Here is a 17,103-nt window from a genome sequence, read left to right on the forward strand (position 1 = left end):
CTCAGTATTCTTTTTACTACAATGAACTTTTAATTAGATCCAAGCTACTTCTCTTATCTTTATTAATTAAGTACAAATTAAGGCCATTCTGACACCTTGAGTGATGCTCTTGTGTAGTATTCCATTTGGTTGTGTGGTATCTCCTTCAGTATATCAGATTTATTTTGAACACTTTTAGGAATAAAAGATTCAGAATATCAAAGACCAGTCAATAAAATCATACTCTTTCATAAAGGATCAGAAACCACATGATGGGAACATATATATATATATATATATATATATATATATATATATATATACACACACACACATACTTGTTGGAGTATAATTGCTCTACAATGCTGTGTTGGTTTCTGCCTTGCCTACAGCAAAGTGAATCAGCCATAATTTTACACATATATATCCTCTCCCTCTTGAGCCTCCCACCCACAGTTTCCCACTACAGGAAAAGTAATTATCCAACCAAATTTCCTTGTGGGTCTGACACAGCTGAATGGCAAGGTAGTCTGGGTCAGAAAACTAAGCATGCCCCTCAATATTATGTTATGTTATGTTTTGTTACATGCCATTAGCAACTTGAAATATGTAATAAAGGTTCGGAGAAGGCAATGGCACCCCACTCCAGTACTCTTGCCTGGAAAATCCCATGGACGGAGGAGCCTGGTAGGCTGCAGTCCATGGGGTCGAGAAGAGTCGGAAACGAATGAGTGACTTCCCTTTCACTTTTCACTTTCATGCAGTGGAGAAGGAAATGGCAACCCATTCCAGTGTTCTTGCCTGGAGAATCCCAGGGACGGGGGAGCCTAGTGGGCTGCCATCTATGGGGTCACACAGAGTCGGACACGACTAAAGAAACTTAGCAGCAGCAGCAGTGAAATGAAAGTTGCTCAGTCATGTCCAACTCTTTGTGAAACCATGAATTGTAGCCCGCCAGGCTCCTCTGTCCATGGGATTCTCCAGGCAAGAATACTGGAGTGGGTTGCCATTCTCTTCTCCAGGGGATCTTCCTGACCTAGGGATCGAACCCAAGTCTCCTACACTGCAGGCAGACTCTTTACTGACTAGGATAAAAGGGAAGCCCATGCCCCTCAATACAGGACAACAAATCTTCAGCAAATAGCACTTCCAAAAACACATTAATGAAAAGAAGGAAAAGGCCACAAATGTTATCCATATCTATCTGTATTTAAATCTATGTGTGTGTGTGTGTGTGTATAATCTATTCTCTCTCTCCTTCTCTCAAATAAAACCAGATTCCATAAGACCCAACTAATTCTAATTTCTTTCATACATTAACATTTGACAATTATTAAGATACCTAATAATATTAAAGATAACCAGACGCGGGTCAGATTCTAGGAACTGAGAACACGGTTAAAAGGACACATCTTGGGACTCAACCTGGACTTATTGACTCAAGTCTGGGAGTGGATTTCAGGAATATGCATTTCAGCAAGCTCTTCAGGCGGCTGCGACCGGCGTGCTAAGTGCAGCCGAGAGGAGCTACCCCACTACCGAGGTCACGGGCAGAAGCTGGGAGGACCCCATGCCCTAAGGGCGGTGGCCAAGAGGAGTTACTCCACGTACGAGGTCAGGGGGGCGGCCGAGAGGAGATACCCAGCGTCCGAGGTCAGGGGCTGCAGCCTGAAGGAGATACCCCATGCCCCTAAGCCCAAGGCCAGGGGCCGCACCGAGAGAAGCAACCCCACGCCCGAGGCCAGGGGCGGTGGCAAGGAGGACCAACTCCACGTCCAAGGAGCCGTGGCTGCGTGGGTGCAGGAGGGCCTAGAGGACCTATCCCACGTTGAAGGTCAGGAAGGGCAGTGGTGAGGAGATACCCCTCGTCCAAGGTAAGGAGTAATGGCTGCGTTTTGCTGGAGAAGCCGTGAAGAGATACCCCATGCCAAAGGTAAGAGAAACCCAAATAAGATGGTAGGTGTTGTGAGAGGGCATCAGAGGGCAGACACACTGTGTGAAACCATACTCACAGAAAACTAGTCAATCTAATCACACTAGGACCACAGCCTTGTCTAACTCAATGAAACTAAGCCATGCCCATGGAGCAACCCAAGATGGGCAGGTCATGGTGGAGAGATCTGACAGAATGTGGTCCACTGGAGAAGGGAATGGCAAACCACTTCAGTGTTCTTGCCTTGAGAACCCCGTGAACAGTATGAAAAGGCAAAATGATAGGATACTGAAAGAGAAACTCCCCAGGTCAGTAGGTGCCCAATATGCTACTGGAGATCAGTGGAGAAATAACTCTAGAAAGAATGAAGGGATGGAGCCAAAGCAAAAAGAATACTCAGCTGTGGATGTGTCTGGTGATAGAAGCAAGGTCCGATGCTGTAAAGAGCAATATTGCATAGGAACCTGGAATGTCAGGTCCACGAATCAAGGCAAATTGGAAGTGGTCAAACAAGAGATGGCAAGAGTGACTGTCGACATTCTAGAAATCAGCGAACTGAAATGGACTGGAATGGGTGAATTTAACTCAGATGACCATTATATCTACTACTGCAGGCAGGAATCTCTCAGAAGAAATGGAGTGGCCATTATGGTCAACAAAAGAGTCCGAAATGCAGTACTTGGATGCAATCTCAAAAATGACACAATGATCTCTGTTCATTTCCAAGGTAAACCATTCAATATCATGGTAATCCAAGTCTATGCCCCAACCAGTAACACTGAAGAAGCTGAAGTTGAATGGTTCTATGAAGACCTATAAGACCTTTTAGAACTAATACCCAAAAAAGATGTCATTTTCACTATAGGGGACTGGAATGCAAAAGTAGGAAGTCAAGAAACACCTGGAGCAACAGGCAAATTTGGCCTTGGAATATGGAATAAAGCAGGGCAAAGACTAATAGAGTTTTGCCAAGAAAATGCACTGGTCATAACAAACACTCTCTTCCAACAACACAAGAGAAGACTCTATACATGGACATCACCAGATGGTCAACATTGAAATAAGATTGATGATATTCTTTGCAGCCAAAGATGGATAAGCTCTATACAGTCAGCAAAAACAAGACCAGGAGCTGACTGCAGCTCAGATCATGAACTCCTTTCAGACTTAAATTGAAGAAAGTGGGGAAAACCACTAGACCATTCAGGTATGACCTAAATCAAATCCCTTATGATTATATAGTGGAAATGAGAAATAGATTTAAGGGCCTAGATCTGATAGATAGAGTGCCTAATGAACTATGGAATGAGGTTTGTGACATTGTACAGGAGACAGGGATCAAGACCATCCCCATGGGAAAGAAATGCAAAAAAGCAAAGTGGCTGTCTGGGGAGGCCTTACCAATAGCTGTGAAAAGAAGAGAAGCGAAAAGCAAAGGAGAAAAGGAAAGATATAAACATCTGAATGCAGAGTTCCAAAGAATAGCAAGAAGAGATAAGAAAGCCTTCTTCAGCGATCAGTGCAAAGAAATAGAGGAAAACAACAGAATGGGAAAGACTAGAGATCTCCTCAAGAAAATCAGAGATACCAAAGGAACATTTCATGCAAAGATGGGCTTGATAAAGGAGAGAAATGGTATGGACCTAACAGAAGCAGAAGATATTAAGAAGAGGTGTCAAGAATACACAAAAGAACTGTACAAAAAAGATCTTCATGACTGAGACAATCACGATGGTGTGATCACTCACCTAGAGCCAGACATCCTAGAATGTGAAGTCAAGTGAGCCTTAGAAAGCATCACTACGAACAAAGCTAGTGGAGGTGATAGAATTCCAGTTGAGCTATTCCAAATCCTGAAAGATGATGCTGTGAAAGTGCTGTGCTCAATATGCCAGCCAATTTGGAAAACTCAGCCTTGGCCACAGGACTGGAAAAGGTCAGTTTTCATTCCAATCCCAAAGAAAGGCAATGTCAAAGAATGCTAAAACTACTGCACAATTGCACTCATCTCACATGCTAGTAAAGTAATGCTCAAAATTCTCCAAGCCAGGCTTCAGCAATATGCGAACCGTGAACTTCCTGATGTTCAAGCTGGTTTTAGAAAAGGCAGAGGAACCAGAGATCAAATTGCCAACATTCGCTGGATCATGGAAAAAGCAAGAGAGTTCCAGAAAAACATCTATTTCTGCTTTATTGACTATGCCAAAGCCTTTGACTGTGTGGATCACAATAAACTGTGGAAAATTCTGAAAGAGATGGGAATAGCAGACCACCTGACCTCTGTCTTGAAAAACCTATATGCATGTCAGGAAGCAACAGTTAGAACTGGACATGGAACAACAGACTGTTTCCAAATAGGAAAAGGAGTTCGTCAAGGCTGTATATTGTCACCCTGTTTATTGAACTTATATGCAGAGTACATCATGAGAAAAACTGGACTGGAAGAAACACAAGCTGGAATCAAGATTGATGGGAGAAATATCGGTAACCTCAGATATGCAGATGACACCCTTATGGCAGAAAATTAAGAGGAACTAAAAAGCCTCTTGATGAAAGTGAAAATGGAGAGTGAAAAAGTTGGCTTAAAGCTCAACATTCAGATAACAAAGATCATGGCATCCGGTCCCATCACTTCATGGGAAGTAGATGGGGAACCAGTGGAAACAGTGTCAGACTTTATTTTTTTGGGCTCCAAAATCACTGCAGATGGTGACTGCAGCCATGAAATTAAAAGACGCTTACTCCTTGGAAGGAAAGTTATGACCAACCTAGAGAGCATATTCAAAAGCAGAGACATTACTTTGCCAACAAATGTTCGTCTAGTCAATGAAATGGTTTTTCCTGTCGTCATGTATGCATGTGAGAGTTGGACTGTGAAGAAGGCTGAGCGCCGAAGAATTGATGCTTTTGAACTCTGGTGCTGGAGAAGACTCTTGAGAGTCCCTTGGACTGCAAGGAGATCTAACCAGTCCAATCTGAAGGAGATCAGCCCTGGGATTTCTTTGGAAGGAATGATGCTAAAGCTGAAACTCCAGTACTTTGGCCACCTCATGCGAAGAGTTGACTCATTGGAAAAGACTCTGATGCTGGGAGGGATTAGGGGCAGGAGGAGAAGGGGATGGCAGAGGATGAGATGGCTGGATGGCATCACTGACTTGATGGACATGAGTCTGAGTGAACTCCGGGAGTTGGTGATGGACAGGGAGGCCTGGCGTGCTGCGATTCATGGGGCCACAAAGAGTCGGACACGACTGAGCGACTGATCTGATCTGATCTGATCTGAAGATACCTGAGTGATTTATAACTTCCCAAAACACAGTGATTTAATAAAACTATTTAAAAGGATGATAGACATCAATGCTAAATAACCTTTTTCATTCATGAGGATTTTTAAATGCCCATACTCCTTTAAAATATAGTAAATGCTTGTAAAAGTAAAAAAAAACTTTACAGTTAAATTCTAATAATTTTCATACAGAAATATTTTCCTCTCAGATCAATGCTTTCCTTGTGTTTCTTTTAATCAGTGGCATTGTATCCTTTGGACAATGTTCTGGCATTTTATGGTTTTATATAATCATAGACCACAAAGACAATGGCTTTTATTTATATCTATTTTTTCATACTTCCCATAATTACATAAAGAACATGGGTCCACTTGTTGAAATCATATAATACCATTTGTTTATATGGTTAAAAAATGTTAAATAAAAAAAAATTATAAAATGAAACAGATTTTTAAGACCTGAAAAGAAAGCTCTACATAAGTGTAAACCTCATTCAGAATTTACTACATTCTTCTTCCAAGTATCTTAGTATGTGTAAAATCTTGTCAGTACACATCTGATATAGAAATTTGGTAGCACAATAAAAAGTCTTTTGTGCGTTCTCATAATAAGATGAAAATTAATTGATAAGTTTCTTACCAACATTTCTACAAAAACTACATTATCTTTCTTAGTTTTTTTCTTAGATAGAATTCTTCAATGAACTCTAATGAAGAACAATATGGAAAATGAATATTTGTTAATATTACCTGCTACTTTTCATACTTTCAGGCATCAAATATCCCTTAATTACTTCTTTGCTTCCTTCTTTCCACACAGAAAATACTCTGAAATTTCTCAAGAGAAATATCCCACCTTCCTGTTCAATCAACTCAGTTTAGAGCCAAGTTCTCTGGGTAATGAATTTTGTGCCATATTTGGGTGTGGCTCCTTTTGGTCCACTGACTTAAGATGTTATTTGCCCACATGCTTCACACACACATACACACACACCATGCAAAATGGTAAAAGAATGGTAATTAGTATCTCTTATTTGAAATGAGGAAAAAAAAGGAAAAAACACTAGAATTACTTTTATTCAAGTCAAAACCACAGAGATACATCTATACATCAAAACTATAATAAAAATTTCTGCAGCATTTATACAATAAAATATGATTTTTCTTAATGAGATGAAACTTATTGTAACACATTATGCTAAAGCTGAAACTCCAGTACTTTGGCCACCTCATGCGAAGAGTTGACTCATTGGAAAAGACTCTGATGCTGGGAGGGGTTGGGGGCAAGAGGAGAAGGGGATGACAGAGGATGCATCACTGACTCGATGGACATGAGTCTGAGTGAACTCTGGGAGTTGGTGATGGACAGGGAGGCCTGGCATGCTGCGATTCATGGAGTCGCAAAGAGTCGGACACGACTGAGCGACTGAACTGAACTGAACTGATGCATATTCTGCTTATCAGTTCAGTTCAGTTCAGTCACTGGGTTGTGTCTGACTCTTTGCAACCCCATGGACTGCAGCACTCCAGGCTGTCAGTAATGCCATTCAACCATCTTGTCCTCTATTGTCCCCTTCTCCTCCCACCTTCAGTCTTTCCCAGCCTCAGGGTCTTTTCCAATGAGTCTGTTCTTCCCATCAGGTGGCCAAAGTATTGGAGTTTCAGGACTACTCATTGGAAGGACTAATGTTGAAGCTGAAATGCCAAAGTATTGGAGGTTTTGCTTATAGATTACTACATTTTTATATTCACTGTCTCTTCAGTTGCTAATTTTATACAATGATGTTAACATTATTTTCTGTAGTGGAAGTATGTTTTCTTCTCCTCAGTTATTGTTTTAAAATTATATTGGAAGTCTTATCATGATTATTCTTTCAAATAAACTGGTTATTTTCAGTTCTAAGAAAACAATCCAGTTAACATTTATTTCAAAATTTATTTATTATCAAATACATTGAAATGTACATTCATTTATATATCTCCATTTAGTCAGTTTATGAATATTTCTGCATAATATATTGTTATATTTTCTATGTTTTTTTCAGTTATTTTCAGTATCTTCTATATACTAAAAAGTGGTTTTATATATTAAGAGATTAGAGGATTCCACTTTTTGCATAATTTTGATAATGAAATTTCATTAATTTCCATATAAATTTAAATTTATTTTAACCTCTCTACTTAAGTATATATACATATGTGTGATTATATGTATGTGTATATATATGTGTATATATATATATACAGTTATTTTTTAAGTGCTGTGGAAAAGTTGAATTATGAAATGGAGTATTTTGTATAGAGAAAGCAAAGTAATAAAATAATGCTGATTCTCATTGGTCAAAAAAAGAAAAGGAAATCTAATGCTTTTTTACATGTGGAAGTCTAATGGATATTCTAACCTAGTTTTATCTTCATGTCATTTCTGCCCAGTTGTGAATTGAGAATGTATCTAATAGAGACCCAAGTTATTCTTAGTTAATTCCTGAGATCCTTCTGTTCCATCCCCTGAAAGAAAGTGGAGGAGTAGCAGGAGAACAAAGAAGAGAAAGAGGAGGAAAAAAATTCTCAGTGTAATTAACCATCTCTTATATGGTAGAATATTAAAAACCTGAATATTTTAGTCCAGAGTCATAATCATCTACTTCAGTCATAAAGTATAAAAGGAAATATAGAAATAGAATCAATCAGAGAAATGCACTCATAACATCACTTATTTTGACAAGTGGTTCTTCCAAGGGAACCAATTAGAATAAATTAGTTTTAAAATAAACCTGTTACTAACTATATGCTTTCAATCACCATATGATTGTTAGAATAAGTCAATTTAATCTGAGAGTACTTGTGCCAAAAAAAAATAAATTTAGTTCTAGGAAAATTTATTTAACTATCAATCTCTGTAAGTGTTATCATAAAAGTATCTACTGTAGTAGCATCTGCCTATAAAATCATAACATTAGTTAGTGGCCTACAATTATGATTTTGTTCAGGGTAAATGAGAGGCATAAACCCAAATTGTGGAAAATATTTTCAAATCAAATAGAAAATGTTAGACTGGAACAAGCCAAATCATACCCTATTTTACACTAATCAAAATTTTTACTTAGATAGGATATTGTGCATTTTAAAAAATTATAAGCTCCACCTCAGTTATTTTTATCCTTTTAGAGATTATTTCTATGGACCTCATATCTTTTTAATAATGGTTGATTGTTCTAAATATATGACATTATTTAGATATGTGCATATATGCATATTTATTGCTGTAGTAACTTACTGATATTATGTATGTAACTATAAATAAATTGGGTTCAGAAAATTAAAGGAATGGATAATATTTTTCTATATATATGGTGATAATGGATGACAAATGATGGTTCTTAAGAATTTTACATATCATTATAGGTTGTACTTCACTTCAATAGTTTCTAAAAATATTTCCAATATTTTCACAGTAGAAAAGTCAACTTTCTTTTTTTTTTTTTTAATTTTATTTTATTTTTAAACTTTACATAACTGTATTAGTTTTGCAAAAGTCAACTTTCTTATAGTCCTATCTCCCACTATAGTGTCAAATTCACTGAAATCACTAAAATCTAAAAAATTTTGAGGTCAAATTTATTAAATATTATCTTTCAGTTATACAACATGATACACAGTGAAAATTAGTGGCCTAAAACTACACATAAGCTGTTTGGGTGAATCTGCTTTTGAAGAACAAATAAATTATCTTTTATAGAGTATAAATTAATTAATATTTAGAGTTAGAGGAGAACAATTTTATAATGAAATGTCAAGCAGTTAAATGATGTGTGCAATAGAATCAAGATGACTTTTGCTGTAATTTCACTGATAAGCATATATTTACTTAATGAATACTATGCATCTCCTAGTTCTTCTATATATTGACCCAGTTAATTCTTACCACTAACTTATAAAGTAGCTACTAATTGTATTAAGCTAATTTTGTAAATGAAAAAACTGACACATAATTTATATAACTTGTCCAAGGTTAAATAAATAGTAATTCATTTAGAGAGAATTAAATTCAGCCATGTGATTGTGGAGACATTCTATGCTAGAATTATTCTCATCATTATTGACTCAGTGCAAATTTTAGACTCTGATGGCATGCACCCTAGACAGGCAGCTATCACCTCAGAATGAGAGAAATTAAGCTAAGGAAGAAATGGATAATCACTCTAATTCATTACAAAAGAAAGGATTAGAGCTCAAAGATAATCACTCTTTCTAGAATCCTCTGTGATAAGAGAAACTTAAATATCATTGTGAAAAGAAAAGTGTACCATGTTAAGAAAAGTGTACCATGTTAACTACAATCAAATTATGAGATACACATTTTCTTCCCTGATGTAGAAAGTGAAAATATGCATCTTTGGAGAAGGAGAATTAATTAACTTAATCAACTAAGAAGAAACATGTATTAATGTTTAATTGTGTATGACCTTAATATTAAAAAGTCTTAATTGACTTCACCATTTTTATTCATTCATTCAAAAGATATATATGCAACATTTATAATGTATCAGATGCTATTCTAAGTGCCATTGTTATAATGTTGAAGCACAGATTGTTTTCCTTTCATGGTATTTACATTATTTTGTTGTGTGAGGTGTAGGAATAAGCAAGTTAATGTAAAATCACAAAATGAACCAGGTGATTTTGAATAATGATAATTCCTATGAAGAAATGAAACAAGATGACTGAATAGGATTAATTTAGATTGAGTAGCCAGAGGCTTTATTGAGAAAGTGATATTTGATCAGAAACAGAAACAAGAAAATAAGAAGGATCTAACCATTATAGTATTTAGGGGCCATAGAGTTTTAGGCAGAGTGTTCCATAAAAGCAAATATTATGAATCAGAAATGAGCTTAGAATGTGTTAGATTCTGGCAGAATATCAGAATGGATGGCATGAAGACAGAATGACAGAGAAAGATAGGCCATGAGTCAGAAAGGTTGAGTAGAACTAGATAGTGTAATGCCTTGTGGGTCAGGATGAGATTCTCAGGTTTATTTTATGATTGTGATATGAAATCATTGAAAGGTTTGTATAAGTGAGTAAAGCAGAGAATTTCCATTTTAAAACAAAAACCAGTTTTGCTTATAGAGAACAGAATCTTAGATGAGAATAGGACTAAGGAGACTAGTTAGTAGGCCATTTCAGTAATGAAGATAATTTTTTAAGTAGGATGATATACTAGTATCCTATTGCTGCTATAAAAAATTACTGCAAATTGAGCAGCTTAAAGCAGTAGAAATTTATTATGACATAGTTCTTGAGATTAGAATTCTGAAATAGGCATCAGTGAGATAAAATCAAGATATTAACAGAGTATGTTCCTCCAGGAGACTCTAGAGAAAAGTCTGTGCCTTGCTTTTTCGAGTTTCTGGAGGCCACCATACTTCTTACTCATGACATTTGACTCCATCCTCAAAGTTAGCAATGTCAGCTAGAGCCTTTCTCATACAGCTGTCTTCCCCAACCTCCTTCTTTCATGTTTAAGGACCCTTGCGATTACAGTGAGACCACCCAGATAATCCAAAATAACCTTCTCCATAAAAATCTATGGGCTCTCCTGGTGGCTCAGTGGTAAAGAATTTGCCTGCCAATGCAGGAGATGCAGGAGACCCAAATGCAATTTCTGGCTGGGGAAGATCCCCTGGAGGAGGAAATGGCAACCCATTCCAGTATCCTTACTGGAAAAATCCTATGGACAGAGGAGCCTGGCAATTTACAGTCCATGGGGTTGCAAAAAGTTGGCCACCATTGAGCAACTGAGCATGCATGCATTAAGAGCTACTGATTAGCAGTCTTAATTCTATCCACAACTTTAATTATTCTTTTCCATGTAACCGGGATTAGGACATAGACATCTTTGGTAGTCTGTTGTTCTGCCTATCACTAACAAAATTAAGAATTGTAAGTGGTGGTCAGACTCAGAATATAATTTGACAATAGAACTAACAGGATTTATGAATGCATTGGATGTGGAGCAGAAAGCAAAAATCAGTAAAGGAAGATTTCTCAAATTTTTGGTCTTAAAGAATGGTGATATCATTTACTGAGAGTGGACAGTTCATTTTAAGAGGCTTGCTTCCAGATTACAGCTGAAGGCTACAGCTGGAGATACACATTTTGGAGAATTCAAGCTTAAGTTTGTTTTTTCTCTTGAATATGTTCCATTCAGCCTTCTTCTTTGCATGCCATAATACTAGTAAATGAATTATTCTTCACTCTTTCTCATTTACTTGATTTCATAATGGCTGCTTTATGTGTGTCTTCTTATGTAAATTTTAATTATTTGGTGCTAAACAAAAGAGTAATTCAATTTGGAAAAGAGACATTGCCATCCATCACTCTTGTGTTTTGACAATGTAATGAGAAATCTCTTACTTGATTTGCTATCTCACTCTTAATAATACAAAGCACTCAGCACAATCCTGCTAGAAGTGTTGCATTAAACCAAGGAATAGATAATTACTCTTCTTACTTTTAAAGGAAAATCTTAATTCACTCCATTAAAAAATGAATTTAATTCTAGTAAATGAGGCCTGTAGATTTGCTAAAACTGAAATTATCTGTAGAAAGAGGTCACTGCTCTGAGAGTTTTCAAATAATTCACCCAAAATGTAAAATCTTGTAAAATCATGGGCTTCCCTGTTAGCTCAGCTGCTAAAGAATCCTCCTACAATGCAGGAGACCTCAGTTCAATCCCTGGATTGGGAACATCCCCTGGAGAAGGGAAAGACTACCACTCCAAAATTCTGGCCTAGAGAATTCCATGAACTGTATACTCCATGGGGTCACAAAGAGTCAGACAAGACTGAGAGACCTTCATTAGTAAAATCTAATATTATGGTCATTAACAGTAGGTAAATAATTTACATGTATACAGATTTATTCCTTAATTTGGCTGAAGTATATGTAACAAAGTAGAAAGAACTTTTATGACTATTCCAAAACATAGAGGAGATGAAAAGGCAGACATAGGTACAAATAATCTGTTTCATGTGTCCAAAATTGCATTCACCAATTGACTTGGAATAGATTGAATAGCAATAGGAGTAGGTGTAGTGGTTCCATAAAGGACAGTCTGTCACTCATGGACTCTGAGAGGGCTTGAGAGACCACAAATCTGGATCTCTGAAAGATTGTGAATTACAGTAGGTTGGTGGAGGAATACAAGCAGTATATTACCTTTGTAACTTAAGAAAATGTTTTTAATTGACTGTTATACAGAGCCTTGAGTATGGGAAACTGCTATGCTTATCTGTATGAACATTTAACCACCAACATTGCCATGGATATTGGCCCTATGTATAGGTTTAAAGTCATTTACTACTTTGTTGAACAGTTTTTGTAATTTTTTTCTCACAAAAGTAATAACATTTGTTTACAGGCCTGGCTGTAGGTGATTTAACTTCATAAAATCAACCATTAAGTCCATACTATTAATTTTATTCTTTTTTTTTTTTTTCATTTTATGAGTAAAGTCAATTAAAGAAAATCAGTGGTATCCAATTTGGACAGTTTTGTGAGGAAAATATACTTTATATGATCTTAGTAGTTGAAAAATTTAGTCCACCTAAGTTACTAGAGAAAAGGCAGTGTGTAAATTCTTAACAAATTTTGACCTTATTACTTACATTTGACAACAACAACAAAAAAAAACAAGAATTTTAAATTAAATATTAACTAACATATTTTAATTATATGTACACACACATACATGTGCACACAAACAGTTTGACTAGCACTGTGATTGCTTACCATGTCTGGCTATCATTTATCAAGTGCATTAGTCAGATTCTCAGTAACTCAACACATAACAGTGCATTTGTCTCTCACATAAAGTCATGCTGGTCTGGCACCTCTTCAGCTTTCTTCAAGCAGTGACTTGTGGATCCTGGCTGCTTCTTTCCTGTGAATGCTGTCTCACCAAAGAACCTTTACAGTCATCACAGCAGAAGAGAGGCTGACAATGGAGCAAGAACATTACCTCATTAATTCCTCAGTCTGGAAGTAACACTTCATTTCCTTAAATAAATTTAGTTCCTTTCACCTAAGTGCAAAGGATCTTGGGAAATATACTTTTCCTATGTTCTCAGAAAGAGAAAAATCAAAAGGGAAGGTGCTCACATAACTTGTTCTCTGCTGTAGTGATTGCTATGCTGGACAACGTGCTAAATGCTTTCCAAAGTAAAAGTCACTCACTTGTTTCTGACTCTTTGTGACTCCATGGACTGTAGCCTGCCAGGCTTCTCTCTCCATGGAATCTTCAGCCAAGAATACTGGAATGAGTAGTCATTTCCTTCTCCAGGGGATCTTCCTGATATAGGGATCAATCCCAGATCTCCTGCATTGCAGGCATATTCTTTACTATCTGAACCACCAGGGAAGCCCTGCTTTTCAAACATCATTTCATTTAATTTTTCCCTGAACACTAAGAGGTAGGCACATTTTTGTTTACACTCTTCAGATAAGATAACAAGTCACAAAATACTCAGAAATTAGTAGTTCCTCTATTAAATGGAGAGGCTTTTATTTAAATCTGAAGCTATCTGAATTTTAATACTAAATTTCAATGTAAGATTTAGTATTTCAAGATATAAACCTTATTTTCCAGAATATAAACCTTAACAAAAAAATGATATAACTCTGCCCTGTATACATTGGCTTTTGAATACATATTCATTATTGGAACATTTTTTTAATTTGCAAATTTTGATCTGATTACAAATTATGTCAAACTTGATACCCCAGCAGTTATTTTATAAACTTGAGCAACATTTGTGTAACTATATGGTTATTTAGGTTGACTAGATGAGCAATTGGTCAATATGTTAAAGCTCAATTTTAATTAAGCTTGGTATAATATGAATAGAAATATTCCATTGTAGGAAAAATGGTTTAAATTATTTAAAATATCTCAAAAATGTAGACATATTTTAAAGGATCAAAATGGAGAAACAAAATAATCTTGCAAACTGACTACAGAAATATCAAATTATTCACATTGTACTCTGCATTTCCACTATAGGAGGCACAGGTTTGATCTCTGGTAGAGGAAGATCCACATGCCATGATGTGCAACCAAGAAAAAACATCATTCACAGGGCTTCCCTGGTGGCTCAGATGGTCAAGCGTCCCCCCGCCATGCTGGAGACCTGGATTTGATCCCTGGGTTAGGAAGATCCCCTGGAGAAGGAAATGGCAACCCACTCCAGTATTCTTGCCTGGAGAATCCCATGGACAGAGGACCCTGATAGGCTTCAGTCCATGGGGTCGCAAAGAGTCGGACACAACTGAATGATTTCACTCACTCACTCAGAGGAAGCTCCACATGCCGTGCTGCACAACCAAGAAAAAAACATCCTTCACTTTGTACCAGAAAGACCAGATTAAAATGGCAGCAACAAAATTCTATAAATTGCCCCAGTAGAACATTAACAAAATGGTTTAGTTGCTAGGGTTCCTATAGGCTTTCGTAGCTCCTAACCACTAGGTGTGATAGAATAAGTACAGTTTTAAGAAAAGTGATAAACTCTATAAAATATTCAATCAGAAATGCCTCATAGAATCAATGAGTTACCTACCACTCATTCCACAAATAGTTAAATTTAGCAATTAGTCTATGAGTATGGAGTCTTACATGGAATTCACTAAAAATGTATTATTTTTAATACCTAAATTTATATTAAGCACTTATCCAAGAAATAATTTTAATATTATCCAAAAGTGTCAAAATGAGTTGGAAATTTTTTTAAAAAATCATTTTGCTACTACTACTAAGTCACTTCAGTCGTGTCCAACTCTGTGCGACCCCATAGACAGCAGCCCACCAGGCTCCCCCGTCCCTGGGATTCTCCAGGCAAGAACACTGGAGTGGGTTGCCATTTCCTTCTCCAGTGCATGGAAGTGGAAAGTGAAAGTGAAGTCGCTCAGTCATGTCCAACCCTCAGCGACCCCATGGACTGCAGCCTCCCAGGTTGCTCCGTCCATGGGATTTTCCAGGCAAGAGTACTGGAGTGGGGTGCCATTGCCTTCTCCATCATTTTGCTGTTGCTTATTAGTTTGATTAATAAAGAAAAATACATATTCTTATAAACTTTTAAAAATTTTAGCTGAAGTCACTTATGTAATATATTTCATTCTATTTGTTTGTGTATAAATGCTTTTAGTTTGATTCCTGAAATAACATAGTATATGCAACAGTTAATGGCTATATTAAAATTTGATTTAGATAACATTTATTGATAAACTTTTAGTGTCATTTTAATAAAAATCATGCTTCTTGCACTAACAGAAGAGAACAATACATCTTATAGTGAAAAGAAGTGAAAGTGTTAGTCATTGAGTCATGTCTCTTTGTGAACCCATGGATTGTAGCCCCCTAGGCTCGTCTGTCCATGGTATTCTCCAGGCAAGAATACTGGAGTGAGTTTCCATTCCCTTCTCCAGGGGATCTTCCCTACCCAGGGATTAAACCCAGGTCTTCTGCATTGCAGGCAGATTCTTTACCATCTGAGCCACCAGGGAAGTCCACATTTTATAGTATGAAATTAATAAATGTAGTTATTATTGATTAAATTAACAAAGAAGAAAATAGTGATGTTTCCATTGAATTAAGAATTAATCATGTAATCCACAGGTCAGGAATTCAGGGAGAGAAGAACCAGCAACTTCTTAGTTATTCTGGAAAAGTTGTTGATTAAATGATTGTGTACTTATAGGTCAAACTTTGTTGTTATTATAGCCAGGGCTGTTGTTATTATTGTTCAGTCACCAAGTCATGTCTGACTCTTTGCAAACCCAGGGCTTTCAGTGTAAAATAATGCTTTCTGGCTTCAAAGGATTATTCAAAGAATTGTTCAGCAACCCCTGCCCTCATATTACATAAAGCTGACTTTCTAGGAACTGAGAATAAATCAAACCACAAAGGTATCTCTAAATGTGCTTAGCCTTAGTGTAGCGTCTCCATCTTAATACAGTACACATTTCAAACTCTCTCATGCACAGTACCTCTTAAAGCTCTTGCTCTTATAAAAATATATTTTGTATAAATTAAAGACATAGGGTGAGACTCTCATCCTTTGTAACTTCAGGGGAATACCTACTCATCAGACCTACTTACAGTGCATTTCCCTAGAGTTAAGAGAATGAGATTCTGGCCTGTAGTACTTTATTCTCTTGCCTTGGAGTGCTTTAACTCTTTCTGAAACTTCATAATTTGAAAATCTTATTGTCCCAGTTTTCTCTTCTTCTAACATATTTCTGCTAAAGTCTGAGTCTTGCTGCTTCATTTTATTAACTTATTCCTGAAATTTTGGGCACTTAATCTTTTCTGAAATATTACTGATGCTCTGAGGTAAAATGTTCTTTTGTTCCTATTTTTCCATATGCCGAGATGATCAGAAGCAACACGTAAAAGAAAATGCTTAATTTTTTTTTCCCAGTGAACATAGATCAATGAAAAGAAAATTAGTGCCAGATCTTCCCTTCTTTTTTTCCTATTATATATACTTAAGTGAACTGAAGTGAAAGTCATTCAGCCATGTCTACCTCTTTGCGACCCCATGGACTATACAGTCCATGGAATTCTACAGGCCAGATTATTGGAGTGGGTAGCCTTTCCTTTCTCCAGGGGACCTTACCAATCCAGGGATCAAATCCAGGTCTCCCACATTGCAGGTGGACTCCTTACCAGTTGAGCCACCATGGATGCCCAAGAATACTGGATTGGGTAGCCTATCCCTTCTCCAGTGAATCTTCCTAACCCAGGAATGAAACTGGGGTCTCCTGCATTGCAGGCAGATTCTTTACCAACTTAGCTATCAGGGAAGCCCTACATATACATAAGCTTCAGACAAAACATAAT

This window comes from Bubalus kerabau, chromosome 7 (genome assembly GCF_029407905.1).
Source record: "Bubalus kerabau isolate K-KA32 ecotype Philippines breed swamp buffalo chromosome 7, PCC_UOA_SB_1v2, whole genome shotgun sequence".
NCBI classification, from domain to species: domain Eukaryota; kingdom Metazoa; phylum Chordata; class Mammalia; order Artiodactyla; family Bovidae; genus Bubalus; species Bubalus kerabau.